The sequence below is a fragment of the Hypomesus nipponensis genome, chromosome 3, assembly GCF_054491055.1.
Source record: "Hypomesus nipponensis isolate SF chromosome 3, ASM5449105v1, whole genome shotgun sequence".
Taxonomy (NCBI): domain Eukaryota; kingdom Metazoa; phylum Chordata; class Actinopteri; order Osmeriformes; family Osmeridae; genus Hypomesus; species Hypomesus nipponensis.
In genome coordinates, this window is record NC_140363.1 from 93489 (window position 1) to 115996 (window position 22508).

Below are 22508 nucleotides of genomic sequence, written 5' to 3' on the forward strand. Positions count from 1 at the left end.
TCCATTCCCAGACAATACAAACCGTGAAGAGGCATTTTGTCTCTTGTGACGGTCGAACACATCCAGATTAGGCCAAGTGTTCCAAACTCGGCAGAAGTATATACCAGGCTTAGGGCAATCTCTTACTCGTTGGACGTAAGTCGTGGTGTAAAAAGTTGAACCGTGGCCCCAAATGCCGTGCGATCATGGAGGCCGTTGTGGGCATTGGTGGTATAGTGGCAAGCATAGCTGCCTTCCAAGCAGTTGACCCGGGTTCGATTCCCGGCCAATGCAGAAACTTAAGAAAGATGTGTTTTATCTTGTGACATTCAACCGCTTGCGGGCATTAGAAAAGTCTTATGAGCTCCTGGACAATCGATCAGCTTCGGGAAGATCTCGGGTTGCCTAGAGCTGACAACGGGGTAGCGTGGCCGAGCGGTCCAAGGCGCTGGATTTAGGCTCCAGTCTCTCTGGAGGCGTGGGTTCGAATCCCACCGCTGCCACTTTTGTAGGGTGCTAACGCCGTCTCGTTGCTTTCACGTCAGTAATTGGGTTTGAAAAGGTGAACTGTGGCTCGAAATGTTGTGCGGTCCTTGATGCTTTTTGGGGCATCGTAGGTATAGTGGCTCCATTCCCAGACAATACAAACCGTGAAGAGGCATTTTGTCTCTTGTGACGGTCGAACACATCCAGATTAGGCCAAGTGTTCCAAACTCGGCAGAAGTATATACCAGGCTTAGGGCAATCTCTTACTCGTTGGACGTAAGTCGTGGTGTGAAAAGTTGAACCGTGGCCCCAAATGCCGTGCGATCATGGAGGCCGTTGTGGGCATTGGTGGTATAGTGGCAAGCATAGCTGCCTTCCAAGCAGTTGACCCGGGTTCGATTCCCGGCCAATGCAGAAACTTAAGAAAGATGTGTTTTATCTTGTGACATTCAACCGCTTGCGGGCATTAGAAAAGTCTTATGAGCTCCTGGACAATCGATCAGCTTCGGGAAGATCTCGGGTGGCCAAGAGCTGACAACAAGGTAGCGTGGCCGAGCGGTCCAAGGCGCTGGATTAAGGCTCCAGTCTCTCCGGAGGCGTGGGTTCGAATCCCACCGCTGCCACTTTTGTAGGGTGCTAACGCCGTCTCGTTGCTTTCACGTCAGTAATTGGGTTTGAAAAGGTGAACTGTGGCTCGAAATGTTGTGCGGTCCTTGATGCTTTTTGGGGCATCGTAGGTATAGTGGCTCCATTCCCAGACAATACAAACCGTGAAGAGGCATTTTGTCTCTTGTGACGGTCGAACACATCCAGATTAGGCCAAGTGTTCCAAACTCGGCAGAAGTATATACCAGGCTTAGGGCAATCTCTTACTCGTTGGACGTAAGTCGGTGGTGTGAAAAGTTGAACCGTGGCTCCAAAATCCGTGCGATCATGGAGGCCGTTGTGGGCATTGGTGGTATAGTGGCAAGCATAGCTGCCTTCCAAGCAGTTGACCCGGGTTCGATTCCCGGCCAATGCAGAAACTTAAGAAAGATGTGTTTTATCTTGTGACATTCAACGCTTGCGGGCATTAGAAAAGTCTTATGAGCTCCTGGACAATCGATCAGCTTCGGGAAGATCTCGGGTTGCCAAGAGCTGACAACGGGGTAGCGTGGCCGATCGGTCCAAGGCGCTGGATTTAGGCTCCAGTCTCTCCGGAGGCGTGGGTTCGAATCCCACAGCTGCCACTTTTGTAGGGTGCTAACGCCGTCTCGTTGCTTTCACGTCAGTAATTGGGTTTGAAAAGGTGAACTGTGGCTCGAAATGTTGTGCGGTCCTTGATGCTTTTTGGGGCATCGTAGGTATAGTGGCTCCATTCCCAGACAATACAAACCGTGAAGAGGCATTTTGTCTCTTGTGACGGTCGAACACATCCAGATTAGGCCAAGTGTTCCAAACTCGGCAGAAGTATATACCAGGCTTAGGGCAATCTCTTACTCGTTGGACGTAAGTCGGTGGTGTGAAAAGTTGAACCGTGGCTCCAAAATCCGTGCGATCATGGAGGCCGTTGTGGGCATTGGTGGTATAGTGGCAAGCATAGCTGCCTTCCAAGCAGTTGACCCGGGTTCGATTCCCGGCCAATGCAGAAACTTAAGAAAGATGTGTGTTATCTTGTGACATTCAACGCTTGCGGGCATTAGAAAAGTCTTATGAGCTCCTGGACAATCGATCAGCTTCGGGAAGATCTCGGGTTGCCAAGAGCTGACAACAAGGTAGCGTGGCCGAGCGGTCCAAGGCGCTGGATTAAGGCTCCAGTCTCTCCGGAGGCGTGGGTTCGAATCCCACTGCTGCCACTTTTGTAGGGTGCTAACGCTGTCTCGTTGCTTTCACGTCAGTAATTGGGTTTGAAAAGGTGAACTGTGGCTCGAAATGTTGTGCGGTCCTTGATGCTTTTTGGGGCATCGTAGGTATAGTGGCTCCATTCCCAGACAATACAAACCGTGAAGAGGCATTTTGTCTCTTGTGACGGTCAAACACATCCAGATTAGGCCAAGTGTTCCAAACTCGGCAGAAGTATATACCAGGCTTAGGGAAATCTCTTACTCGTTGGACGTAAGTCGTGGTGTAAAAAGTTGAACCGTGGCCCCAAATGCCGTGCGATCATGGAGGCCGTTGTGGGCATTGGTGGTATAGTGGCAAGCATAGCTGCCTTCCAAGCAGTTGACCCGGGTTCGATTCCCGGCCAATGCAGAAACTTAAGAAAGATGTGTTTTATCTTGTGACATTCAACCGCTTGCGGGCATTAGAAAAGTCTTATGAGCTCCTGGACAATCGATCAGCTTCGGGAAGATCTCGGGTTGCCTAGAGCTGACAACGGGGTAGCGTGGCCGAGCGGTCCAAGGCGCTGGATTTAGGCTCCAGTCTCTCCGGAGGCGTGGGTTCGAATCCCACCGCTGCCACTTTTGTAGGGTGCTAACGCCGTCTCGTTGCTTTCACGTCAGTAATTGGGTTTGAAAAGGTGAACTGTGGCTCGAAATGTTGTGCGGTCCTTGATGCTTTTTGGGGCATCGTAGGTATAGTGGCTCCATTCCCAGACAATACAAACCGTGAAGAGGCATTTTGTCTCTTGTGACGGTCGAACACATCCAGATTAGGCCAAGTGTTCCAAACTCGGCAGAAGTATATACCAGGCTTAGGGCAATCTCTTACTCGTTGGACGTAAGTCGTGGTGTGAAAAGTTGAACCGTGGCCCCAAATGCCGTGCGATCATGGAGGCCGTTGTGGGCATTGGTGGTATAGTGGCAAGTATAGCTGCCTTCCAAGCAGTTGACCCGGGTTCGATTCCCGGACAATGCAGAAACTTAAGAAAGATGTGTTTTATCTTGTGACATTCAACCGCTTGCGGGCATTAGAAAAGTCTTATGAGCTCCTGGACAATCGATCAGCTTCGGGAAGATCTCAGGTGGCCAAGAGCTGACAACAAGGTAGCGTGGCCGAGCGGTCCAAGGCGCTGGATTAAGGCTCCAGTCTCTCCGGAGGCGTGGGTTCGAATCCCACCGCTGCCACTTTTGTAGGGTGCTAACGCCGTCTCGTTGCTTTCACGTCAGTAATTGGGTTTGAAAAGGTGAACTGTGGCTCGAAATGTTGTGCGGTCCTTGATGCTTTTTGGGGCATCGTAGGTATAGTGGCTCCATTCCCAGACAATACAAACCGTGAAGAGGCATTTTGTCTCTTGTGACGGTCGAACACATCCAGATTAGGCCAAGTGTTCCAAACTCGGCAGAAGTATATACCAGGCTTAGGGCAATCTCTTACTCGTTGGACGTAAGTCGTGGTGTAAAAAGTTGAACCGTGGCCCCAAATGCCGTGCGATCATGGAGGCCGTTGTGGGCATTGGTGGTATAGTGGCAAGCATAGCTGCCTTCCAAGCAGTTGACCCGGGTTCGATTCCCGGCCAATGCAGAAACTTAAGAAATATGTGTTTTATCTTGTGACATTCAACCGCTTGCGGGCATTAGAAAAGTCTTATGAGCTCCTGGACAATCGATCAGCTTCGGGAAGATCTCGGGTGGCCTAGAGCTGACAACGGGGTAGCGTGGCCGAGCGGTCCAAGGCGCTGGATTTAGGCTCCAGTCTCTCCGGAGGCGTGGGTTCGAATCCCACCGCTGCCACTTTTGTAGGGTGCTAACGCCGTCTCGTTACTTTCACGTCAGTAATTGGGTTTGAAAAGGTGAACTGTGGCTCGAAATGTTGTGCGGTCCTTGATGCTTTTTGGGGCATCGTAGGTATAGTGGCTCCATTCCCAGACAATACAAACCGTGAAGAGGCATTTTGTCTCTTGTGACGGTCGAACACATCCAGATTAGGCCAAGTGTTCCAAACTCGGCAGAAGTATATACCAGGCTCAGGGCAATCTCTTACTCGTTGGACGTAAGTCGTGGTGTGAAAAGTTGAACCGTGGCCCCAAATGCCGTGCGATCATGGAGGCCGTTGTGGGCATTGGTGGTATAGTGGCAAGCATAGCTGCCTTCCAAGCAGTTGACCCGGGTTCGATTCCCGGCCAATGCAGAAACTTAAGAAAGATGTGTTTTATCTTGTGACATTCAACCGCTTGCGGGCATTAGAAAAGTCTTATGAGCTCCTGGACAATCGATCAGCTTCGGGAAGATCTCGGGTGGCCTAGAGCTGACAACGGGGTAGCGTGGCCGAGCGGTCCAAGGCGCTGGATTTAGGCTCCAGTCTCTCCGGAGGCGTGGGTTCGAATCCCACCGCTGCCACTTTTGTAGGGTGCTAACGCCGTCTCGTTGCTTTCACGTCAGTAATTGGGTTTGAAAAGGTGAACTGTGGCTCGAAATGTTGTGCGGTCCTTGATGCTTTTTGGGGCATCGTAGGTATAGTGGCTCCATTCCCAGACAATACAAACCGTGAAGAGGCATTTTGTCTCTTGTGACGGTCGAACACATCCAGATTAGGCCAAGTGTTCCAAACTCGGCAGAAGTATATACCAGGCTTATGGCAATCTCTTACTCGTTGGACGTAAGTCGTGGTGTGAAAAGTTGAACCGTGGCCCCAAATGCCGTGCGATCATGGAGGCCGTTGTGGGCATTGGTGGTATAGTGGCAAGCATAGCTGCCTTCCAAGCAGTTGACCCGGGTTTGATTCCCGGCCAATGCAGAAACTTAAGAAAGATGTGTTTTATCTTGTGACATTCAACCGCTTGCGGGCATTAGAAAAGTCTTATGAGCTCCTGGACAATCGATCAGCTTCGGGAAGATCTCGGGTGGCCAAGAGCTGACAACAAGGTAGCGTGGCCGAGCGGTCCAAGGCGCTGGATTAAGGCTCCAGTCTCTCCGGAGGCGTGGGTTCGAATCCCACCGCTGCCACTTTTGTAGGGTGCTAACGCCGTCTCGTTGCTTTCACGTCAGTAATTGGGTTTGAAAAGGTGAACTGTGGCTCGAAATGTTGTGCGGTCCTTGATGCTTTTTGGGGCATCGTAGGTATAGTGGCTCCATTCCCAGACAATACAAACCGTGAAGAGGCATTTTGTCTCATGTGACGGTCGAACACATCCAGATTAGGCCAAGTGTTCCAAACTCGGCAGAAGTATATACCAGGCTTAGGGCAATCTCTTACTCGTTGGACGTAAGTCGTGGTGTAAAAAGTTGAACCGTGGCCCCAAATGCCGTGCGATCATGGAGGCCGTTGTGGGCATTGGTGGTATAGTGGCAAGCATAGCTGCCTTCCAAGCAGTTGACCCGGGTTCGATTCCCGGCCAATGCAGAAACTTAAGAAAGATGTGTTTTATCTTGTGACATTCAACCGCTTGCGGGCATTAGAAAAGTCTTATGAGCTCCTGGACAATCGATCAGCTTCGGGAAGATCTCGGGTTGCCTAGAGCTGACAACGGGGTAGCGTGGCCGAGCGGTCCAAGGCGCTGGATTTAGGCTCCAGTCTCTCCGGAGGCGTGGGTTCGAATCCCACCGCTGCCACTTTTGTAGGGTGCTAACGCCGTCTCGTTGCTTTCACGTCAGTAATTGGGTTTGAAAAGGTGAACTGTGGCTCGAAATGTTGTGCGGTCCTTGATGCTTTTTGGGGCATCGTAGGTATAGTGGCTCCATTCCCAGACAATACAAACCGTGAAGAGGCATTTTGTCTCTTGTGACGGTCGAACACATCCAGATTAGGCCAAGTGTTCCAAACTCGGCAGAAGTATATACCAGGCTTAGGGCAATCTCTTACTCGTTGGACGTAAGTCGGTGGTGTGAAAAGTTGAACCGTGGCTCCAAAATCCGTGCGATCATGGAGGCCGTTGTGGGCATTGGTGGTATAGTGGCAAGCATAGCTGCCTTCCAAGCAGTTGACCCGGGTTCGATTCCCGGCCAATGCAGAAACTTAAGAAAGATGTGTTTTATCTTGTGACATTCAACGCTTGCGGACATTAGAAAAGTCTTATGAGCTCCTGGACAATCGATCAGCTTCGGGAAGATCTCGGGTGGCCAAGAGCTGACAACAAGGTAGCGTGGCCGAGCGGTCCAAGGCGCTGGATTAAGGCTCCAGTCTCTCCGGAGGCGTGGGTTCGAATCCCACCGCTGCCACTTTTGTAGGGTGCTAACGCCGTCTCGTTGCTTTCACGTCAGTAATTGGGTTTGAAAAGGTGAACTGTGGCTCGAAATGTTGTGCGGTCCTTGATGCTTTTTGGGGCATCGTAGGTATAGTGGCTCCATTCCCAGACAATACAAACCGTGAAGAGGCATTTTGTCTCTTGTGACGGTCGAACACATCCAGATTAGGCCAAGTGTTCCAAACTCGGCAGAAGTATATACCAGGCTTAGGGCAATCTCTTACTCGTTGGACGTAAGTCGTGGTGTGAAAAGTTGAACCGTGGCCCCAAATGCCGTGCGATCATGGAGGCCGTTGTGGGCATTGGTGGTATAGTGGCAAGCATAGCTGCCTTCCAAGCAGTTGACCCGGGTTCGATTCCCGGCCAATGCAGAAATTTAAGAAAGATGTGTTTTATCTTGTGACATTCAACCGCTTGCGGGCATTAGAAAAGTCTTATGAGCTCCTGGACAATCGATCAGCTTCGGGAAGATCTCGGGTTGCCTAGAGCTGACAACGGGGTAGCGTGGCCGAGCGGTCCAAGGCGCTGGATTTAGGCTCCAGTCTCTCCGGAGGCGTGGGTTCGAATCCCACCGCTGCCACTTTTGTAGGGTGCTAACGCCGTCTCGTTGCTTTCACGTCAGTAATTGGGTTTGAAAAGGTGAACTGTGGCTCGAAATGTTGTGCGGTCCTTGATGCTTTTTTGGGGCATCGTAGGTATAGTGGCTCCATTCCCAGACAATACAAACCGTGAAGAGGCATTTTGTCTCTTGTGACGGTCGAACACATCCAGATTAGGCCAAGTGTTCCAAACTCGGCAGAAGTATATACCAGGCTTAGGGCAATCTCTTACTCGTTGGACGTAAGTCGGTGGTGTGAAAAGTTGAACCGTGGCTCCAAAATCCGTGCGATCATGGAGGCCGTTGTGGGCATTGGTGGTATAGTGGCAAGCATAGCTGCCTTCCAAGCAGTTGACCCGGGTTGGATTCCCGGCCAATGCAGAAACTTAAGAAAGATGTGTTTTATCTTGTGACATTCAACCGCTTGCGGGCATTAGAAAAGTCTTATGAGCTCCTGGACAATCGATCAGCTTCGGGAAGATCTCGGGTTGCCTAGAGCTGACAACGGGGTAGCGTGGCCGAGCGGTCCAAGGCGCTGGATTTAGGCTCCAGTCTCTCCGGAGGCGTGGGTTCGAATCCCACCGCTGCCACTTTTGTAGGGTGCTAACGCCGTCTCGTTGCTTTCACGTCAGTAATTGGGTTTGAAAAGGTGAACTGTGGCTCGAAATGTTGTGCGGTCCTTGATGCTTTTTGGGGCATCGTAGGTATAGTGGCTCCATTCCCAGACAATACAAACCGTGAAGAGGCATTTTGTCTCTTGTGACGGTCGAACACATCCAGATTAGGCCAAGTGTTCCAAACTCGGCAGAAGTATATACCAGGCTTAGGGCAATCTCTTACTCGTTGGACGTAAGTCGGTGGTGTGAAAAGTTGAACCGTGGCTCCAAAATCCGTGCGATCATGGAGGCCGTTGTGGGCATTGGTGGTATAGTGGCAAGCATAGCTGCCTTCCAAGCAGTTGACCCGGGTTCGATTCCCGGCCAATGCAGAAACTTAAGAAAGATGTGTTTTATCTTGTGACATTCAACGCTTGCGGACATTAGAAAAGTCTTATGAGCTCCTGGACAATCGATCAGCTTCGGGAAGATCTCGGGTGGCCAAGAGCTGACAACAAGGTAGCGTGGCCGAGCGGTCCAAGGCGCTGGATTAAGGCTCCAGTCTCTCCGGAGGCGTGGGTTCGAATCCCACCGCTGCCACTTTTGTAGGGTGCTAACGCCGTCTCGTTGCTTTCACGTCAGTAATTGGGTTTGAAAAGGTGAACTGTGGCTCGAAATGTTGTGCGGTCCTTGATGCTTTTTGGGGCATCGTAGGTATAGTGGCTCCATTCCCAGACAATACAAACCGTGAAGAGGCATTTTGTCTCTTGTGACGGTCGAACACATCCAGATTAGGCCAAGTGTTCCAAACTCGGCAGAAGTATATACCAGGCTTAGGGCAATCTCTTACTCGTTGGACGTAAGTCGTGGTGTGAAAAGTTGAACCGTGGCCCCAAATGCCGTGCGATCATGGAGGCCGTTGTGGGCATTGGTGGTATAGTGGCAAGCATAGCTGCCTTCCAAACAGTTGACCCGGGTTCGATTCCCGGCCAATGCAGAAATTTAAGAAAGATGTGTTTTATCTTGTGACATTCAACCGCTTGCGGGCATTAGAAAAGTCTTATGAGCTCCTGGACAATCGATCAGCTTCGGGAAGATCTCGGGTTGCCTAGAGCTGACAACGGGGTAGCGTGGCCGAGCGGTCCAAGGCGCTGGATTTAGGCTCCAGTCTCTCCGGAGGCGTGGGTTCGAATCCCACCGCTGCCACTTTTGTAGGGTGCTAACGCCGTCTCGTTGCTTTCACGTCAGTAATTGGGTTTGAAAAGGTGAACTGTGGCTCGAAATGTTGTGCGGTCCTTGATGCTTTTTGGGGCATCGTAGGTATAGTGGCTCCATTCCCAGACAATACAAACCGTGAAGAGGTATTTTGTCTCTTGTGACGGTCGAACACATCCAGATTAGGCCAAGTGTTCCAAACTCGGCAGAAGTATATACCAGGCTTAGGGCAATCTCTTACTCGTTGGGCGTAAGTCGTGGTGTAAAAAGTTGAACCGTGGCCCCAAATGCCGTGCGATCATGGAGGCCGTTGTGGGCATTGGTGGTATAGTGGCAAGCATAGCTGCCTTCCAAGCAGTTGACCCGGGTTCGATTCCCGGCCAATGCAGAAACTTAAGAAAGATGTGTTTTATCTTGTGACATTCAACCGCTTGCGGGCATTAGAAAAGTCTTATGAGCTCCTGGACAATCGATCAGCTTCGGGAAGATCTCGGGTTGCCTAGAGCTGACAACGGGGTAGCGTGGCCGAGCGGTCCAAGGCGCTGGATTTAGGCTCCAGTCTCTCCGGAGGCGTGGGTTCGAATCCCACCGCTGCCACTTTTGTAGGGTGCTAACGCCGTCTCGTTGCTTTCACGTCAGTAATTGGGTTTGAAAAGGTGAACTGTGGCTCGAAATGTTGTGCGGTCCTTGATGCTTTTTGGGGCATCGTAGGTATAGTGGCTCCATTCCCAGACAATACAAACCGTGAAGAGGCATTTTGTCTCTTGTGACGGTCGAACACATCCAGATTAGGCCAAGTGTTCCAAACTCGGCAGAAGTATATACCAGGCTTAGGGCAATCTCTTACTCGTTGGACGTAAGTCGGTGGTGTGAAAAGTTGAACCGTGGCTCCAAAATCCGTGCGATCATGGAGGCCGTTGTGGGCATTGGTGGTATAGTGGCAAGCATAGCTGCCTTCCAAGCAGTTGACCCGGGTTCGATTCCCGGCCAATGCAGAAACTTAAGAAAGATGTGTTTTATCTTGTGACATTCAACGCTTGCGGACATTAGAAAAGTCTTATGAGCTCCTGGACAATCGATCAGCTTCGGGAAGATCTCGGGTGGCCAAGAGCTGACAACAAGGTAGCGTGGCCGAGCGGTCCAAGGCGCTGGATTAAGGCTCCAGTCTCTCCGGAGGCGTGGGTTCGAATCCCACCGCTGCCACTTTTGTAGGGTGCTAACGCCGTCTCGTTGCTTTCACGTCAGTAATTGGGTTTGAAAAGGTGAACTGTGGCTCGAAATGTTGTGCGGTCCTTGATGCTTTTTGGGGCATCGTAGGTATAGTGGCTCCATTCCCAGACAATACAAACCGTGAAGAGGCATTTTGTCTCTTGTGACGGTCGAACACATCCAGATTAGGCCAAGTGTTCCAAACTCGGCAGAAGTATATACCAGGCTTAGGGCAATCTCTTACTCGTTGGACGTAAGTCGTGGTGTGAAAAGTTGAACCGTGGCCCCAAATGCCGTGCGATCATGGAGGCCGTTGTGGGCATTGGTGGTATAGTGGCAAGCATAGCTGCCTTCCAAGCAGTTGACCCGGGTTCGATTCCCGGCCAATGCAGAAATTTAAGAAAGATGTGTTTTATCTTGTGACATTCAACCGCTTGCGGGCATTAGAAAAGTCTTATGAGCTCCTGGACAATCGATCAGCTTCGGGAAGATCTCGGGTTGCCTAGAGCTGACAACGGGGTAGCGTGGCCGAGCGGTCCAAGGCGCTGGATTTAGGCTCCAGTCTCTCCGGAGGCGTGGGTTCGAATCCCACCGCTGCCACTTTTGTAGGGTGCTAACGCCGTCTCGTTGCTTTCACGTCAGTAATTGGGTTTGAAAAGGTGAACTGTGGCTCGAAATGTTGTGCGGTCCTTGATGCTTTTTTGGGGCATCGTAGGTATAGTGGCTCCATTCCCAGACAATACAAACCGTGAAGAGGCATTTTGTCTCTTGTGACGGTCGAACACATCCAGATTAGGCCAAGTGTTCCAAACTCGGCAGAAGTATATACCAGGCTTAGGGCAATCTCTTACTCGTTGGACGTAAGTCGGTGGTGTGAAAAGTTGAACCGTGGCTCCAAAATCCGTGCGATCATGGAGGCCGTTGTGGGCATTGGTGGTATAGTGGCAAGCATAGCTGCCTTCCAAGCAGTTGACCCGGGTTGGATTCCCGGCCAATGCAGAAACTTAAGAAAGATGTGTTTTATCTTGTGACATTCAACCGCTTGCGGGCATTAGAAAAGTCTTATGAGCTCCTGGACAATCGATCAGCTTCGGGAAGATCTCGGGTTGCCTAGAGCTGACAACGGGGTAGCGTGGCCGAGCGGTCCAAGGCGCTGGATTTAGGCTCCAGTCTCTCCGGAGGCGTGGGTTCGAATCCCACCGCTGCCACTTTTGTAGGGTGCTAACGCCGTCTCGTTGCTTTCACGTCAGTAATTGGGTTTGAAAAGGTGAACTGTGGCTCGAAATGTTGTGCGGTCCTTGATGCTTTTTGGGGCATCGTAGGTATAGTGGCTCCATTCCCAGACAATACAAACCGTGAAGAGGCATTTTGTCTCTTGTGACGGTCGAACACATCCAGATTAGGCCAAGTGTTCCAAACTCGGCAGAAGTATATACCAGGCTTAGGGCAATCTCTTACTCGTTGGACGTAAGTCGGTGGTGTGAAAAGTTGAACCGTGGCTCCAAAATCCGTGCGATCATGGAGGCCGTTGTGGGCATTGGTGGTATAGTGGCAAGCATAGCTGCCTTCCAAGCAGTTGACCCGGGTTCGATTCCCGGCCAATGCAGAAACTTAAGAAAGATGTGTTTTATCTTGTGACATTCAACGCTTGCGGACATTAGAAAAGTCTTATGAGCTCCTGGACAATCGATCAGCTTCGGGAAGATCTCGGGTGGCCAAGAGCTGACAACAAGGTAGCGTGGCCGAGCGGTCCAAGGCGCTGGATTAAGGCTCCAGTCTCTCCGGAGGCGTGGGTTCGAATCCCACCGCTGCCACTTTTGTAGGGTGCTAACGCCGTCTCGTTGCTTTCACGTCAGTAATTGGGTTTGAAAAGGTGAACTGTGGCTCGAAATGTTGTGCGGTCCTTGATGCTTTTTGGGGCATCGTAGGTATAGTGGCTCCATTCCCAGACAATACAAACCGTGAAGAGGCATTTTGTCTCTTGTGACGGTCGAACACATCCAGATTAGGCCAAGTGTTCCAAACTCGGCAGAAGTATATACCAGGCTTAGGGCAATCTCTTACTCGTTGGACGTAAGTCGTGGTGTGAAAAGTTGAACCGTGGCCCCAAATGCCGTGCGATCATGGAGGCCGTTGTGGGCATTGGTGGTATAGTGGCAAGCATAGCTGCCTTCCAAGCAGTTGACCCGGGTTCGATTCCCGGCCAATGCAGAAATTTAAGAAAGATGTGTTTTATCTTGTGACATTCAACCGCTTGCGGGCATTAGAAAAGTCTTATGAGCTCCTGGACAATCGATCAGCTTCGGGAAGATCTCGGGTTGCCTAGAGCTGACAACGGGGTAGCGTGGCCGAGCGGTCCAAGGCGCTGGATTTAGGCTCCAGTCTCTCCGGAGGCGTGGGTTCGAATCCCACCGCTGCCACTTTTGTAGGGTGCTAACGCCGTCTCGTTGCTTTCACGTCAGTAATTGGGTTTGAAAAGGTGAACTGTGGCTCGAAATGTTGTGCGGTCCTTGATGCTTTTTGGGGCATCGTAGGTATAGTGGCTCCATTCCCAGACAATACAAACCGTGAAGAGGTATTTTGTCTCTTGTGACGGTCGAACACATCCAGATTAGGCCAAGTGTTCCAAACTCGGCAGAAGTATATACCAGGCTTAGGGCAATCTCTTACTCGTTGGACGTAAGTCGTGGTGTAAAAAGTTGAACCGTGGCCCCAAATGCCGTGCGATCATGGAGGCCGTAGTGGGCATTGGTGGTATAGTGGCAAGCATAGCTGCCTTCCAAGCAGTTGACCCGGGTTCGATTCCCGGCCAATGCAGAAACTTAAGAAAGATGTGTTTTATCTTGTGACATTCAACCGCTTGCGGGCATTAGAAAAGTCTTATGAGCTCCTGGACAATCGATCAGCTTCGGGAAGATCTCGGGTTGCCTAGAGCTGACAACGGGGTAGCGTGGCCGAGCGGTCCAAGGCGCTGGATTTAGGCTCCAGTCTCTCCGGAGGCGTGGGTTCGAATCCCACCGCTGCCACTTTTGTAGGGTGCTAACGCCGTCTCGTTGCTTTCACGTCAGTAATTGGGTTTGAAAAGGTGAACTGTGGCTCGAAATGTTGTGCGGTCCTTGATGCTTTTTGGGGCATCGTAGGTATAGTGGCTCCATTCCCAGACAATACAAACCGTGAAGAGGCATTTTGTCTCTTGTGACGGTCGAACACATCCAGATTAGGCCAAGTGTTCCAAACTCGGCAGAAGTATATACCAGGCTTAGGGCAATCTCTTACTCGTTGGACGTAAGTCGGTGGTGTGAAAAGTTGAACCGTGGCTCCAAAATCCGTGCGATCATGGAGGCCGTTGTGGGCATTGGTGGTATAGTGGCAAGCATAGCTGCCTTCCAAGCAGTTGACCCGGGTTCGATTCCCGGCCAATGCAGAAACTTAAGAAAGATGTGTTTTATCTTGTGACATTCAACGCTTGCGGGCATTAGAAAAGTCTTATGAGCTCCTGGACAATCGATCAGCTTCGGGAAGATCTCGGGTTGCCAAGAGCTGACAACAAGGTAGCGTGGCCGAGCGGTCCAAGGCGCTGGATTAAGGCTCCAGTCTCTCCGGAGGCGTGGGTTCGAATCCCACTGCTGCCACTTTTGTAGGGTGCTAACGCCGTCTCGTTGCTTTCACGTCAGTAATTGGGTTTGAAAAGGTGAACTGTGGCTCGAAATGTTGTGCGGTCCTTGATGCTTTTTGGGGCATCGTAGGTATAGTGGCTCCATTCCCAGACAATACAAACCGTGAAGAGGCATTTTGTCTCTTGTGACGGTCAAACACATCCAGATTAGGCCAAGTGTTCCAAACTCGGCAGAAGTATATACCAGGCTTAGGGCAATCTCTTACTCGTTGGACGTAAGTCGTGGTGTAAAAAGTTGAACCGTGGCCCCAAATGCCGTGCGATCATGGAGGCCGTTGTGGGCATTGGTGGTATAGTGGCAAGCATAGCTGCCTTCCAAGCAGTTGACCCGGGTTCGATTCCCGGCCAATGCAGAAACTTAAGAAAGATGTGTTTTATCTTGTGACATTCAACCGCTTGCGGGCATTAGAAAAGTCTTATGAGCTCCTGGACAATCGATCAGCTTCGGGAAGATCTCGGGTTGCCTAGAGCTGACAACGGGGTAGCGTAGCCGAGCGGTCCAAGGCGCTGGATTTAGGCTCCAGTCTCTCCGGAGGCGTGGGTTCGAATCCCACCGCTGCCACTTTTGTAGGGTGCTAACGCCGTCTCGTTGCTTTCACGTCAGTAATTGGGTTTGAAAAGGTGAACTGTGGCTCGAAATGTTGTGCGGTCCTTGATGCTTTTTGGGGCATCGTAGGTATAGTGGCTCCATTCCCAGACAATACAAACCGTGAAGAGGCATTTTGTCTCTTGTGACGGTCGAACACATCCAGATTAGGCCAAGTGTTCCAAACTCGGCAGAAGTATATACCAGGCTTAGGGCAATCTCTTACTCGTTGGACGTAAGTCGGTGGTGTGAAAAGTTGAACCGTGGCTCCAAAATCCGTGCGATCATGGAGGCCGTTGTGGGCATTGGTGGTATAGTGGCAAGCATAGCTGCCTTCCAAGCAGTTGACCCGGGTTCGATTCCCGGCCAATGCAGAAACTTAAGAAAGATGTGTTTTATCTTGTGACATTCAACGCTTGCGGGCATTAGAAAAGTCTTATGAGCTCCTGGACAATCGATCAGCTTCGGGAAGATCTCGGGTTGCCAAGAGCTGACAACAAGGTAGCGTGGCCGAGCGGTCCAAGGCGCTGGATTAAGGCTCCAGTCTCTCCGGAGGCGTGGGTTCGAATCCCACTGCTGCCACTTTTGTAGGGTGCTAACGCCGTCTCGTTGCTTTCACATCAGTAATTGGGTTTGAAAAGGTGAACTGTGGCTCGAAATGTTGTGCGGTCCTTGATGCTTTTTGGGGCATCGTAGGTATAGTGGCTCCATTCCCAGACAATACAAACCGTGAAGAGGCATTTTGTCTCTTGTGACGGTCAAACACATCCAGATTAGGCCAAGTGTTCCAAACTCGGCAGAAGTATATACCAGGCTTAGGGCAATCTCTTACTCGTTGGACGTAAGTCGTGGTGTAAAAAGTTGAACCGTGGCCCCAAATGCCGTGCGATCATGGAGGCCGTTGTGGGCATTGGTGGTATAGTGGCAAGCATAGCTGCCTTCCAAGCAGTTGACCCGGGTTCGATTCCCGGCCAATGCAGAAACTTAAGAAAGATGTGTTTTATCTTGTGACATTCAACCGCTTGCGGGCATTAGAAAAGTCTTATGAGCTCCTGGACAATCGATCAGCTTCGGGAAGATCTCGGGTTGCCTAGAGCTGACAACGGGGTAGCGTGGCCGAGCGGTCCAAGGCGCTGGATTTAGGCTCCAGTCTCTCCGGAGGCGTGGGTTCGAATCCCACCGCTGCCACTTTTGTAGGGTGCTAACGCCGTCTCGTTGCTTTCACGTCAGTAATTGGGTTTGAAAAGGTGAACTGTGGCTCGAAATGTTGTGCGGTCCTTGATGCTTTTTGGGGCATCGTAGGTATAGTGGCTCCATTCCCAGACAATACAAACCGTGAAGAGGCATTTTGTCTCTTGTGACGGTCAAACACATCCAGATTAGGCCAAGTGTTCCAAACTCGGCAGAAGTATATACCAGGCTTAGGGCAATCTCTTACTCGTTGGACGTAAGTCGTGGTGTAAAAAGTTGAACCGTGGCCCCAAATGCCGTGCGATCATGGAGGCCGTTGTGGGCATTGGTGGTATAGTGGCAAGCATAGCTGCCTTCCAAGCAGTTGACCCGGGTTCGATTCCCGGCCAATGCAGAAACTTAAGAAAGATGTGTTTTATCTTGTGACATTCAACCGCTTGCGGGCATTAGAAAAGTCTTATGAGCTCCTGGACAATCGATCAGCTTCGGGAAGATCTCGGGTTGCCTAGAGCTGACAACGGGGTAGCGTGGCCGAGCGGTCCAAGGCGCTGGATTTAGGCTCCAGTCTCTCCGGAGGCGTGGGTTCGAATCCCACCGCTGCCACTTTTGTAGGGTGCTAACGCCGTCTCGTTGCTTTCACGTCAGTAATTGGGTTTGAAAAGGTGAACTGTGGCTCGAAATGTTGTGCGGTCCTTGATGCTTTTTGGGGCATCGTAGGTATAGTGGCTCCATTCCCAGACAATACAAACCGTGAAGAGGCATTTTGTCTCTTGTGACGGTCAAACACATCCAGATTAGGCCAAGTGTTCCAAACTCGGCAGAAGTATATACCAGGCTTAGGGCAATCTCTTACTCGTTGGACGTAAGTCGTGGTGTAAAAAGTTGAACCGTGGCCCCAAATGCCGTGCGATCATGGAGGCCGTTGTGGGCATTGGTGGTATAGTGGCAAGCATAGCTGCCTTCCAAGCAGTTGACCCGGGTTCGATTCCCGGCCAATGCAGAAACTTAAGAAAGATGTGTTTTATCTTGTGACATTCAACCGCTTGCGGGCATTAGAAAAGTCTTATGAGCTCCTGGACAATCGATCAGCTTCGGGAAGATCTCGGGTTGCCTAGAGCTGACAACGGGGTAGCGTGGCCGAGCGGTCCAAGGCGCTGGATTTAGGCTCCAGTCTCTCCGGAGGCGTGGGTTCGAATCCCACCGCTGCCACTTTTGTAGGGTGCTAACGCCGTCTCGTTGCTTTCACGTCAGTAATTGGGTTTGAAAAGGTGAACTGTGGCTCGAAATGTTGTGCGGTCCTTGATGCTTTTTGGGGCATCGTAGGTATAGTGGCTCCATTCCCAGACAATACAAACCGTGAAGAGGCATTTTGTCTCTTGTGACGGTCAAACACATCCAGATTAGGCCAAGTGTTCCAAACTCGGCAGAAGTATATACCAGGCTTAGGGCAATCTCTTACTCGTTGGACGTAAGTCGTGGTGTAAAAAGTTGAACCGTGGCCCCAAATGCCGTGCGATCATGGAGGCCGTTGTGGGCATTGGTGGTATAGTGGCAAGCATAGCTGCCTTCCAAGCAGTTGACCCGGGTTCGATTCCCGGCCAATGCAGAAACTTAAGAAAGATGTGTTTTATCTTGTGACATTCAACCGCTTGCGGGCATTAGAAAAGTCTTATGAGCTCCTGGACAATCGATCAGCTTCGGGAAGATCTCGGGTTGCCTAGAGCTGACAACGGGGTAGCGTGGCCGAGCGGTCCAAGGCGCTGGATTTAGGCTCCAGTCTCTCCGGAGGCGTGGGTTCGAATCCCACCGCTGCCACTTTTGTAGGGTGCTAACGCCGTCTCGTTGCTTTCACGTCAGTAATTGGGTTTGAAAAGGTGAACTGTGGCTCGAAATGTTGTGCGGTCCTTGATGCTTTTTGGGGCATCGTAGGTATAGTGGCTCCATTCCCAGACAATACAAACCGTGAAGAGGCATTTTGTCTCTTGTGACGGTCGAACACATCCAGATTAGGCCAAGTGTTCCAAACTCGGCAGAAGTATATACCAGGCTTAGGGCAATCTCTTACTCGTTGGACGTAAGTCGGTGGTGTGAAAAGTTGAACCGTGGCTCCAAAATCCGTGCGATCATGGAGGCCGTTGTGGGCATTGGTGGTATAGTGGCAAGCATAGCTGCCTTCCAAGCAGTTGACCCGGGTTCGATTCCCGGCCAATGCAGAAACTTAAGAAAGATGTGTTTTATCTTGTGACATTCAACGCTTGCGGGCATTAGAAAAGTCTTATGAGCTCCTGGACAATCGATCAGCTTCGGGAAGATCTCGGGTTGCCAAGAGCTGACAACAAGGTAGCGTGGCCGAGCGGTCCAAGGCGCTGGATTAAGGCTCCAGTCTCTCCGGAGGCGTGGGTTCGAATCCCACCGCTGCCACTTTTGTAGGGTGCTAACGCTGTCTCGTTGCTTTCACGTCAGTAATTGGGTTTGAAAAGGTGAACTGTGGCTCGAAATGTTGTGCGGTCCTTGATGCTTTTTGGGGCATCGTAGGTATAGTGGCTCCATTCCCAGACAATACAAACCGTGAAGAGGCATTTTGTCTCTTGTGACGGTCGAACACATCCAGATTAGGCCAAGTGTTCCAAACTCGGCAGAAGTATATACCAGGCTTAGGGCAATCTCTTACTCGTTGGACGTAAGTCGTGGTGTGAAAAGTTGAACCGTGGCCCCAAATGCCGTGCGATCATGGAGGCCGTTGTGGGCATTGGTGGTATAGTGGCAAGCATAGCTGCCTTCCAAGCAGTTGACCCGGGTTCGATTCCCGGCCAATGCAGAAATTTAAGAAAGATGTGTTTTATCTTGTGACATTCAACCGCTTGCGGGCATTAGAAAAGTCTTATGAGCTCCTGGACAATCGATCAGCTTCGGGAAGATCTCGGGTTGCCTAGAGCTGACAACGGGGTAGCGTGGCCGAGCGGTCCAAGGCGCTGGATTTAGGCTCCAGTCTCTCCGGAGGCGTGGGTTCGAATCCCACCGCTGCCACTTTTGTAGGGTGCTAACGCCGTCTCGTTGCTTTCACGTCAGTAATTGGGTTTGAAAAGGTGAACTGTGGCTCGAAATGTTGTGCGGTCCTTGATGCTTTTTGGGGCATCGTAGGTATAGTGGCTCCATTCCCAGACAATACAAACCGTGAAGAGGTATTTTGTCTCTTGTGACGGTCGAACACATCCAGATTAGGCCAAGTGTTCCAAACTCGGCAGAAGTATATACCAGGCTTAGGGCAATCTCTTACTCGTTGGACGTAAGTCGTGGTGTAAAAAGTTGAACCGTGGCCCCAAATGCCGTGCGATCATGGAGGCCGTTGTGGGCATTGGTGGTATAGTGGCAAGCATAGCTGCCTTCCAAGCAGTTGACCCGGGTTCGATTCCCGGCCAATGCAGAAACTTAAGAAAGATGTGTTTTATCTTGTGACATTCAACCGCTTGCGGGCATTAGAAAAGTCTTATGAGCTCCTGGACAATCGATCAGCTTCGGGAAGATCTCGGGTTGCCTAGAGCTGACAACGGGGTAGCGTGGCCGAGCGGTCCAAGGCGCTGGATTTAGGCTCCAGTCTCTCCGGAGGCGTGGGTTCGAATCCCACCGCTGCCACTTTTGTAGGGTGCTAACGCCGTCTCGTTGCTTTCACGTCAGTAATTGGGTTTGAAAAGGTGAACTGTGGCTCGAAATGTTGTGCGGTCCTTGATGCTTTTTGGGGCATCGTAGGTATAGTGGCTCCATTCCCAGACAATACAAACCGTGAAGAGGCATTTTGTCTCTTGTGACGGTCGAACACATCCAGATTAGGCCAAGTGTTCCAAACTCGGCAGAAGTATATACCAGGCTTAGGGCAATCTCTTACTCGTTGGACGTAAGTCGGTGGTGTGAAAAGTTGAACCGTGGCTCCAAAATCCGTGCGATCATGGAGGCCGTTGTGGGCATTGGTGGTATAGTGGCAAGCATAGCTGCCTTCCAAGCAGTTGACCCGGGTTCGATTCCCGGCCAATGCAGAAACTTAAGAAAGATGTGTTTTATCTTGTGACATTCAACGCTTGCGGGCATTAGAAAAGTCTTATGAGCTCCTGGACAATCGATCAGCTTCGGGAAGATCTCGGGTTGCCAAGAGCTGACAACAAGGTAGCGTGGCCGAGCGGTCCAAGGCGCTGGATTAAGGCTCCAGTCTCTCCGGAGGCGTGGGTTCGAATCCCACTGCTGCCACTTTTGTAGGGTGCTAACGCCGTCTCGTTGCTTTCACGTCAGTAATTGGGTTTGAAAAGGTGAACTGTGGCTCGAAATGTTGTGCGGTCCTTGATGCTTTTTGGGGCATCGTAGGTATAGTGGCTCCATTCCCAGACAATACAAACCGTGAAGAGGCATTTTGTCTCTTGTGACGGTCAAACACATCCAGATTAGGCCAAGTGTTCCAAACTCGGCAGAAGTATATACCAGGCTTAGGGCAATCTCTTACTCGTTGGACGTAAGTCGTGGTGTAAAAAGTTGAACCGTGGCCCCAAATGCCGTGCGATCATGGAGGCCGTTGTGGGCATTGGTGGTATAGTGGCAAGCATAGCTGCCTTCCAAGCAGTTGACCCGGGTTCGATTCCCGGCCAATGCAGAAACTTTAGAAAGATGAGTTTTATCTTGTGACATTCAACCGCTTGCGGGCATTAGAAAAGTCTTATGAGCTCCTGGACAATCGATCAGCTTCGGGAAGATCTCGGGTTGCCTAGAGCTGACAACGGGGTAGCGTGGCCGAGCGGTCCAAGGCGCTGGATTTAGGCTCCAGTCTCTCCGGAGGCGTGGGTTCGAATCCCACCGCTGCCACTTTTGTAGGGTGCTAACGCCGTCTCGTTGCTTTCACGTCAGTAATTGGGTTTGAAAAGGTGAACTGTGGCTCGAAATGTTGTGCGGTCCTTGATGCTTTTTGGGGCATCGTAGGTATAGTGGCTCCATTCCCAGACAATACAAACCGTGAAGAGGCATTTTGTCTCTTGTGACGGTCGAACACATCCAGATTAGGCCAAGTGTTCCAAACTCGGCAGAAGTATATACCAGGCTTAGGGCAATCTCTTACTCGTTGGACGTAAGTCGTGGTGTAAAAAGTTGAACCGTGGCCCCAAATGCCGTGCGATCATGGAGGCCGTTGTGGGCATTGGTGGTATAGTGGCAAGCATAGCTGCCTTCCAAGCAGTTGACCCGGGTTCGATTCCCGGCCAATGCAGAAACTTAAGAAAGATGTGTTTTATCTTGTGACATTCAACCGCTTGCGGGCATTAGAAAAGTCTTATGAGCTCCTGGACAATCGATCAGCTTCGGGAAGATCTCGGGTTGCCTAGAGCTGACAACGGGGTAGCGTGGCCGAGCGGTCCAAGGCGCTGGATTTAGGCTCCAGTCTCTCCGGAGGCGTGGGTTCGAATCCCACCGCTGCCACTTTTGTAGGGTGCTAACGCCGTCTCGTTGCTTTCACGTCAGTAATTGGGTTTGAAAAGGTGAACTGTGGCTCGAAATGTTGTGCGGTCCTTGATGCTTTTTGGGGCATCGTAGGTATAGTGGCTCCATTCCCAGACAATACAAACCGTGAAGAGGCATTTTGTCTCTTGTGACGGTCGAACACATCCAGATTAGGCCAAGTGTTCCAAACTCGGCAGAAGTATATACCAGGCTTAGGGCAATCTCTTACTCGTTGGACGTAAGTCGTGGTGTGAAAAGTTGAACCGTGGCCCCAAATGCCGTGCGATCATGGAGGCCGTTGTGGGCATTGGTGGTATAGTGGCAAGCATAGCTGCCTTCCAAGCAGTTGACCCGGGTTCGATTCCCGGCCAATGCAGAAACTTAAGAAAGATGTGTTTTATCTTGTGACATTCAACCGCTTGCGGGCATTAGAAAAGTCTTATGAGCTCCTGGACAATCGATCAGCTTCGGGAAGATCTCGGGTGGCCAAGAGCTGACAACAAGGTAGCGTGGCCGAGCGGTCCAAGGCGCTGGATTAAGGCTCCAGTCTCTCCGGAGGCGTGGGTTCGAATCCCACCGCTGCCACTTTTGTAGGGTGCTAACGCCGTCTCGTTGCTTTCACGTCAGTAATTGGGTTTGAAAAGGTGAACTGTGGCTCGAAATGTTGTGCGGTCCTTGATGCTTTTTGGGGCATCGTAGGTATAGTGGCTCCATTCCCAGACAATACAAACCGTGAAGAGGCATTTTGTCTCTTGTGACGGTCAAACACATCCAGATTAGGCCAAGTGTTCCAAACTCGGCAGAAGTATATACCAGGCTTAGGGCAATCTCTTACTCGTTGGACGTAAGTCGTGGTGTAAAAAGTTGAACCGTGGCCCCAAATGCCGTGCGATCATGGAGGCCGTTGTGGGCATTGGTGGTATAGTGGCAAGCATAGCTGCCTTCCAAGCAGTTGACCCGGGTTCGATTCCCGGCCAATGCAGAAACTTTAGAAAGATGAGTTTTATCTTGTGACATTCAACCGCTTGCGGGCATTAGAAAAGTCTTATGAGCTCCTGGACAATCGATCAGCTTCGGGAAGATCTCGGGTTGCCTAGAGCTGACAACGGGGTAGCGTGGCCGAGCGGTCCAAGGCGCTGGATTTAGGCTCCAGTCTCTCCGGAGGCGTGGGTTCGAATCCCACCGCTGCCACTTTTGTAGGGTGCTAACGCCGTCTCGTTGCTTTCACGTCAGTAATTGGGTTTGAAAAGGTGAACTGTGGCTCGAAATGTTGTGCGGTCCTTGATGCTTTTTGGGGCATCGTAGGTATAGTGGCTCCATTCCCAGACAATACAAACCGTGAAGAGGCATTTTGTCTCTTGTGACGGTCGAACACATCCAGATTAGGCCAAGTGTTC

The 22508-nt window shown here is 51.1% G+C and overlaps 74 non-coding genes across 74 annotated transcripts; all 74 read left to right on the forward strand.

The window, feature by feature from the left end:
• Positions 1-201: 201 nt before the first annotated feature.
• Positions 202-273, forward strand: trnag-ucc (transfer RNA glycine (anticodon UCC)). The gene has a single exon. It is a non-coding gene; the product is annotated as a tRNA-Gly (tRNA).
• A 127-nt stretch (positions 274-400) lies between these two features.
• Positions 401-482, forward strand: trnal-uag (transfer RNA leucine (anticodon UAG)). The gene has a single exon. It is a non-coding gene; the product is annotated as a tRNA-Leu (tRNA).
• Positions 483-807: 325 nt separating this feature from the next.
• On the forward strand, positions 808-879 carry trnag-ucc (transfer RNA glycine (anticodon UCC)). The gene has a single exon. It is a non-coding gene; the product is annotated as a tRNA-Gly (tRNA).
• A 127-nt stretch (positions 880-1006) lies between these two features.
• On the forward strand, positions 1007-1088 carry trnal-aag (transfer RNA leucine (anticodon AAG)). Its single transcript has one exon. It is a non-coding gene; the product is annotated as a tRNA-Leu (tRNA).
• A 326-nt stretch (positions 1089-1414) lies between these two features.
• trnag-ucc (transfer RNA glycine (anticodon UCC)) lies at positions 1415-1486 on the forward strand. Its single transcript has one exon. It is a non-coding gene; the product is annotated as a tRNA-Gly (tRNA).
• A 126-nt stretch (positions 1487-1612) lies between these two features.
• On the forward strand, positions 1613-1694 carry trnal-uag (transfer RNA leucine (anticodon UAG)). Its single transcript has one exon. It is a non-coding gene; the product is annotated as a tRNA-Leu (tRNA).
• Positions 1695-2020: 326 nt separating this feature from the next.
• trnag-ucc (transfer RNA glycine (anticodon UCC)) lies at positions 2021-2092 on the forward strand. Its single transcript has one exon. It is a non-coding gene; the product is annotated as a tRNA-Gly (tRNA).
• Positions 2093-2218: 126 nt separating this feature from the next.
• On the forward strand, positions 2219-2300 carry trnal-aag (transfer RNA leucine (anticodon AAG)). The gene has a single exon. It is a non-coding gene; the product is annotated as a tRNA-Leu (tRNA).
• Positions 2301-2625: 325 nt separating this feature from the next.
• On the forward strand, positions 2626-2697 carry trnag-ucc (transfer RNA glycine (anticodon UCC)). Its single transcript has one exon. It is a non-coding gene; the product is annotated as a tRNA-Gly (tRNA).
• Positions 2698-2824: 127 nt separating this feature from the next.
• trnal-uag (transfer RNA leucine (anticodon UAG)) lies at positions 2825-2906 on the forward strand. Its single transcript has one exon. It is a non-coding gene; the product is annotated as a tRNA-Leu (tRNA).
• A 325-nt stretch (positions 2907-3231) lies between these two features.
• On the forward strand, positions 3232-3303 carry trnag-ucc (transfer RNA glycine (anticodon UCC)). Its single transcript has one exon. It is a non-coding gene; the product is annotated as a tRNA-Gly (tRNA).
• A 127-nt stretch (positions 3304-3430) lies between these two features.
• trnal-aag (transfer RNA leucine (anticodon AAG)) lies at positions 3431-3512 on the forward strand. The gene has a single exon. It is a non-coding gene; the product is annotated as a tRNA-Leu (tRNA).
• Positions 3513-3837: 325 nt separating this feature from the next.
• On the forward strand, positions 3838-3909 carry trnag-ucc (transfer RNA glycine (anticodon UCC)). Its single transcript has one exon. It is a non-coding gene; the product is annotated as a tRNA-Gly (tRNA).
• Positions 3910-4036: 127 nt separating this feature from the next.
• On the forward strand, positions 4037-4118 carry trnal-uag (transfer RNA leucine (anticodon UAG)). The gene has a single exon. It is a non-coding gene; the product is annotated as a tRNA-Leu (tRNA).
• A 325-nt stretch (positions 4119-4443) lies between these two features.
• Positions 4444-4515, forward strand: trnag-ucc (transfer RNA glycine (anticodon UCC)). Its single transcript has one exon. It is a non-coding gene; the product is annotated as a tRNA-Gly (tRNA).
• Positions 4516-4642: 127 nt separating this feature from the next.
• On the forward strand, positions 4643-4724 carry trnal-uag (transfer RNA leucine (anticodon UAG)). The gene has a single exon. It is a non-coding gene; the product is annotated as a tRNA-Leu (tRNA).
• A 325-nt stretch (positions 4725-5049) lies between these two features.
• On the forward strand, positions 5050-5121 carry trnag-ucc (transfer RNA glycine (anticodon UCC)). Its single transcript has one exon. It is a non-coding gene; the product is annotated as a tRNA-Gly (tRNA).
• Positions 5122-5248: 127 nt separating this feature from the next.
• On the forward strand, positions 5249-5330 carry trnal-aag (transfer RNA leucine (anticodon AAG)). The gene has a single exon. It is a non-coding gene; the product is annotated as a tRNA-Leu (tRNA).
• Positions 5331-5655: 325 nt separating this feature from the next.
• Positions 5656-5727, forward strand: trnag-ucc (transfer RNA glycine (anticodon UCC)). Its single transcript has one exon. It is a non-coding gene; the product is annotated as a tRNA-Gly (tRNA).
• A 127-nt stretch (positions 5728-5854) lies between these two features.
• trnal-uag (transfer RNA leucine (anticodon UAG)) lies at positions 5855-5936 on the forward strand. Its single transcript has one exon. It is a non-coding gene; the product is annotated as a tRNA-Leu (tRNA).
• A 326-nt stretch (positions 5937-6262) lies between these two features.
• trnag-ucc (transfer RNA glycine (anticodon UCC)) lies at positions 6263-6334 on the forward strand. Its single transcript has one exon. It is a non-coding gene; the product is annotated as a tRNA-Gly (tRNA).
• Positions 6335-6460: 126 nt separating this feature from the next.
• On the forward strand, positions 6461-6542 carry trnal-aag (transfer RNA leucine (anticodon AAG)). Its single transcript has one exon. It is a non-coding gene; the product is annotated as a tRNA-Leu (tRNA).
• A 325-nt stretch (positions 6543-6867) lies between these two features.
• Positions 6868-6939, forward strand: trnag-ucc (transfer RNA glycine (anticodon UCC)). Its single transcript has one exon. It is a non-coding gene; the product is annotated as a tRNA-Gly (tRNA).
• Positions 6940-7066: 127 nt separating this feature from the next.
• On the forward strand, positions 7067-7148 carry trnal-uag (transfer RNA leucine (anticodon UAG)). The gene has a single exon. It is a non-coding gene; the product is annotated as a tRNA-Leu (tRNA).
• A 327-nt stretch (positions 7149-7475) lies between these two features.
• trnag-ucc (transfer RNA glycine (anticodon UCC)) lies at positions 7476-7547 on the forward strand. Its single transcript has one exon. It is a non-coding gene; the product is annotated as a tRNA-Gly (tRNA).
• Positions 7548-7674: 127 nt separating this feature from the next.
• On the forward strand, positions 7675-7756 carry trnal-uag (transfer RNA leucine (anticodon UAG)). Its single transcript has one exon. It is a non-coding gene; the product is annotated as a tRNA-Leu (tRNA).
• Positions 7757-8082: 326 nt separating this feature from the next.
• Positions 8083-8154, forward strand: trnag-ucc (transfer RNA glycine (anticodon UCC)). Its single transcript has one exon. It is a non-coding gene; the product is annotated as a tRNA-Gly (tRNA).
• A 126-nt stretch (positions 8155-8280) lies between these two features.
• trnal-aag (transfer RNA leucine (anticodon AAG)) lies at positions 8281-8362 on the forward strand. Its single transcript has one exon. It is a non-coding gene; the product is annotated as a tRNA-Leu (tRNA).
• Positions 8363-8687: 325 nt separating this feature from the next.
• On the forward strand, positions 8688-8759 carry trnag-ucc (transfer RNA glycine (anticodon UCC)). The gene has a single exon. It is a non-coding gene; the product is annotated as a tRNA-Gly (tRNA).
• Positions 8760-8886: 127 nt separating this feature from the next.
• Positions 8887-8968, forward strand: trnal-uag (transfer RNA leucine (anticodon UAG)). Its single transcript has one exon. It is a non-coding gene; the product is annotated as a tRNA-Leu (tRNA).
• A 325-nt stretch (positions 8969-9293) lies between these two features.
• Positions 9294-9365, forward strand: trnag-ucc (transfer RNA glycine (anticodon UCC)). The gene has a single exon. It is a non-coding gene; the product is annotated as a tRNA-Gly (tRNA).
• A 127-nt stretch (positions 9366-9492) lies between these two features.
• trnal-uag (transfer RNA leucine (anticodon UAG)) lies at positions 9493-9574 on the forward strand. The gene has a single exon. It is a non-coding gene; the product is annotated as a tRNA-Leu (tRNA).
• Positions 9575-9900: 326 nt separating this feature from the next.
• Positions 9901-9972, forward strand: trnag-ucc (transfer RNA glycine (anticodon UCC)). The gene has a single exon. It is a non-coding gene; the product is annotated as a tRNA-Gly (tRNA).
• A 126-nt stretch (positions 9973-10098) lies between these two features.
• On the forward strand, positions 10099-10180 carry trnal-aag (transfer RNA leucine (anticodon AAG)). The gene has a single exon. It is a non-coding gene; the product is annotated as a tRNA-Leu (tRNA).
• A 325-nt stretch (positions 10181-10505) lies between these two features.
• On the forward strand, positions 10506-10577 carry trnag-ucc (transfer RNA glycine (anticodon UCC)). The gene has a single exon. It is a non-coding gene; the product is annotated as a tRNA-Gly (tRNA).
• A 127-nt stretch (positions 10578-10704) lies between these two features.
• On the forward strand, positions 10705-10786 carry trnal-uag (transfer RNA leucine (anticodon UAG)). The gene has a single exon. It is a non-coding gene; the product is annotated as a tRNA-Leu (tRNA).
• Positions 10787-11113: 327 nt separating this feature from the next.
• Positions 11114-11185, forward strand: trnag-ucc (transfer RNA glycine (anticodon UCC)). The gene has a single exon. It is a non-coding gene; the product is annotated as a tRNA-Gly (tRNA).
• Positions 11186-11312: 127 nt separating this feature from the next.
• trnal-uag (transfer RNA leucine (anticodon UAG)) lies at positions 11313-11394 on the forward strand. Its single transcript has one exon. It is a non-coding gene; the product is annotated as a tRNA-Leu (tRNA).
• Positions 11395-11720: 326 nt separating this feature from the next.
• trnag-ucc (transfer RNA glycine (anticodon UCC)) lies at positions 11721-11792 on the forward strand. The gene has a single exon. It is a non-coding gene; the product is annotated as a tRNA-Gly (tRNA).
• Positions 11793-11918: 126 nt separating this feature from the next.
• trnal-aag (transfer RNA leucine (anticodon AAG)) lies at positions 11919-12000 on the forward strand. Its single transcript has one exon. It is a non-coding gene; the product is annotated as a tRNA-Leu (tRNA).
• A 325-nt stretch (positions 12001-12325) lies between these two features.
• Positions 12326-12397, forward strand: trnag-ucc (transfer RNA glycine (anticodon UCC)). Its single transcript has one exon. It is a non-coding gene; the product is annotated as a tRNA-Gly (tRNA).
• A 127-nt stretch (positions 12398-12524) lies between these two features.
• Positions 12525-12606, forward strand: trnal-uag (transfer RNA leucine (anticodon UAG)). The gene has a single exon. It is a non-coding gene; the product is annotated as a tRNA-Leu (tRNA).
• Positions 12607-12931: 325 nt separating this feature from the next.
• trnag-ucc (transfer RNA glycine (anticodon UCC)) lies at positions 12932-13003 on the forward strand. Its single transcript has one exon. It is a non-coding gene; the product is annotated as a tRNA-Gly (tRNA).
• A 127-nt stretch (positions 13004-13130) lies between these two features.
• On the forward strand, positions 13131-13212 carry trnal-uag (transfer RNA leucine (anticodon UAG)). Its single transcript has one exon. It is a non-coding gene; the product is annotated as a tRNA-Leu (tRNA).
• Positions 13213-13538: 326 nt separating this feature from the next.
• On the forward strand, positions 13539-13610 carry trnag-ucc (transfer RNA glycine (anticodon UCC)). The gene has a single exon. It is a non-coding gene; the product is annotated as a tRNA-Gly (tRNA).
• A 126-nt stretch (positions 13611-13736) lies between these two features.
• On the forward strand, positions 13737-13818 carry trnal-aag (transfer RNA leucine (anticodon AAG)). Its single transcript has one exon. It is a non-coding gene; the product is annotated as a tRNA-Leu (tRNA).
• Positions 13819-14143: 325 nt separating this feature from the next.
• Positions 14144-14215, forward strand: trnag-ucc (transfer RNA glycine (anticodon UCC)). Its single transcript has one exon. It is a non-coding gene; the product is annotated as a tRNA-Gly (tRNA).
• Positions 14216-14342: 127 nt separating this feature from the next.
• Positions 14343-14424, forward strand: trnal-uag (transfer RNA leucine (anticodon UAG)). The gene has a single exon. It is a non-coding gene; the product is annotated as a tRNA-Leu (tRNA).
• Positions 14425-14750: 326 nt separating this feature from the next.
• On the forward strand, positions 14751-14822 carry trnag-ucc (transfer RNA glycine (anticodon UCC)). Its single transcript has one exon. It is a non-coding gene; the product is annotated as a tRNA-Gly (tRNA).
• A 126-nt stretch (positions 14823-14948) lies between these two features.
• On the forward strand, positions 14949-15030 carry trnal-aag (transfer RNA leucine (anticodon AAG)). Its single transcript has one exon. It is a non-coding gene; the product is annotated as a tRNA-Leu (tRNA).
• A 325-nt stretch (positions 15031-15355) lies between these two features.
• Positions 15356-15427, forward strand: trnag-ucc (transfer RNA glycine (anticodon UCC)). The gene has a single exon. It is a non-coding gene; the product is annotated as a tRNA-Gly (tRNA).
• A 127-nt stretch (positions 15428-15554) lies between these two features.
• Positions 15555-15636, forward strand: trnal-uag (transfer RNA leucine (anticodon UAG)). The gene has a single exon. It is a non-coding gene; the product is annotated as a tRNA-Leu (tRNA).
• Positions 15637-15961: 325 nt separating this feature from the next.
• trnag-ucc (transfer RNA glycine (anticodon UCC)) lies at positions 15962-16033 on the forward strand. Its single transcript has one exon. It is a non-coding gene; the product is annotated as a tRNA-Gly (tRNA).
• Positions 16034-16160: 127 nt separating this feature from the next.
• On the forward strand, positions 16161-16242 carry trnal-uag (transfer RNA leucine (anticodon UAG)). Its single transcript has one exon. It is a non-coding gene; the product is annotated as a tRNA-Leu (tRNA).
• A 325-nt stretch (positions 16243-16567) lies between these two features.
• trnag-ucc (transfer RNA glycine (anticodon UCC)) lies at positions 16568-16639 on the forward strand. Its single transcript has one exon. It is a non-coding gene; the product is annotated as a tRNA-Gly (tRNA).
• Positions 16640-16766: 127 nt separating this feature from the next.
• Positions 16767-16848, forward strand: trnal-uag (transfer RNA leucine (anticodon UAG)). The gene has a single exon. It is a non-coding gene; the product is annotated as a tRNA-Leu (tRNA).
• A 325-nt stretch (positions 16849-17173) lies between these two features.
• On the forward strand, positions 17174-17245 carry trnag-ucc (transfer RNA glycine (anticodon UCC)). The gene has a single exon. It is a non-coding gene; the product is annotated as a tRNA-Gly (tRNA).
• Positions 17246-17372: 127 nt separating this feature from the next.
• On the forward strand, positions 17373-17454 carry trnal-uag (transfer RNA leucine (anticodon UAG)). The gene has a single exon. It is a non-coding gene; the product is annotated as a tRNA-Leu (tRNA).
• A 326-nt stretch (positions 17455-17780) lies between these two features.
• Positions 17781-17852, forward strand: trnag-ucc (transfer RNA glycine (anticodon UCC)). The gene has a single exon. It is a non-coding gene; the product is annotated as a tRNA-Gly (tRNA).
• A 126-nt stretch (positions 17853-17978) lies between these two features.
• Positions 17979-18060, forward strand: trnal-aag (transfer RNA leucine (anticodon AAG)). The gene has a single exon. It is a non-coding gene; the product is annotated as a tRNA-Leu (tRNA).
• A 325-nt stretch (positions 18061-18385) lies between these two features.
• Positions 18386-18457, forward strand: trnag-ucc (transfer RNA glycine (anticodon UCC)). Its single transcript has one exon. It is a non-coding gene; the product is annotated as a tRNA-Gly (tRNA).
• A 127-nt stretch (positions 18458-18584) lies between these two features.
• trnal-uag (transfer RNA leucine (anticodon UAG)) lies at positions 18585-18666 on the forward strand. Its single transcript has one exon. It is a non-coding gene; the product is annotated as a tRNA-Leu (tRNA).
• Positions 18667-18991: 325 nt separating this feature from the next.
• trnag-ucc (transfer RNA glycine (anticodon UCC)) lies at positions 18992-19063 on the forward strand. Its single transcript has one exon. It is a non-coding gene; the product is annotated as a tRNA-Gly (tRNA).
• Positions 19064-19190: 127 nt separating this feature from the next.
• Positions 19191-19272, forward strand: trnal-uag (transfer RNA leucine (anticodon UAG)). Its single transcript has one exon. It is a non-coding gene; the product is annotated as a tRNA-Leu (tRNA).
• Positions 19273-19598: 326 nt separating this feature from the next.
• Positions 19599-19670, forward strand: trnag-ucc (transfer RNA glycine (anticodon UCC)). Its single transcript has one exon. It is a non-coding gene; the product is annotated as a tRNA-Gly (tRNA).
• Positions 19671-19796: 126 nt separating this feature from the next.
• trnal-aag (transfer RNA leucine (anticodon AAG)) lies at positions 19797-19878 on the forward strand. Its single transcript has one exon. It is a non-coding gene; the product is annotated as a tRNA-Leu (tRNA).
• Positions 19879-20203: 325 nt separating this feature from the next.
• On the forward strand, positions 20204-20275 carry trnag-ucc (transfer RNA glycine (anticodon UCC)). The gene has a single exon. It is a non-coding gene; the product is annotated as a tRNA-Gly (tRNA).
• A 127-nt stretch (positions 20276-20402) lies between these two features.
• Positions 20403-20484, forward strand: trnal-uag (transfer RNA leucine (anticodon UAG)). The gene has a single exon. It is a non-coding gene; the product is annotated as a tRNA-Leu (tRNA).
• Positions 20485-20809: 325 nt separating this feature from the next.
• Positions 20810-20881, forward strand: trnag-ucc (transfer RNA glycine (anticodon UCC)). Its single transcript has one exon. It is a non-coding gene; the product is annotated as a tRNA-Gly (tRNA).
• Positions 20882-21008: 127 nt separating this feature from the next.
• Positions 21009-21090, forward strand: trnal-uag (transfer RNA leucine (anticodon UAG)). The gene has a single exon. It is a non-coding gene; the product is annotated as a tRNA-Leu (tRNA).
• A 325-nt stretch (positions 21091-21415) lies between these two features.
• trnag-ucc (transfer RNA glycine (anticodon UCC)) lies at positions 21416-21487 on the forward strand. Its single transcript has one exon. It is a non-coding gene; the product is annotated as a tRNA-Gly (tRNA).
• Positions 21488-21614: 127 nt separating this feature from the next.
• Positions 21615-21696, forward strand: trnal-aag (transfer RNA leucine (anticodon AAG)). The gene has a single exon. It is a non-coding gene; the product is annotated as a tRNA-Leu (tRNA).
• Positions 21697-22021: 325 nt separating this feature from the next.
• Positions 22022-22093, forward strand: trnag-ucc (transfer RNA glycine (anticodon UCC)). The gene has a single exon. It is a non-coding gene; the product is annotated as a tRNA-Gly (tRNA).
• A 127-nt stretch (positions 22094-22220) lies between these two features.
• On the forward strand, positions 22221-22302 carry trnal-uag (transfer RNA leucine (anticodon UAG)). Its single transcript has one exon. It is a non-coding gene; the product is annotated as a tRNA-Leu (tRNA).
• Positions 22303-22508: the final 206 nt, after the last annotated feature.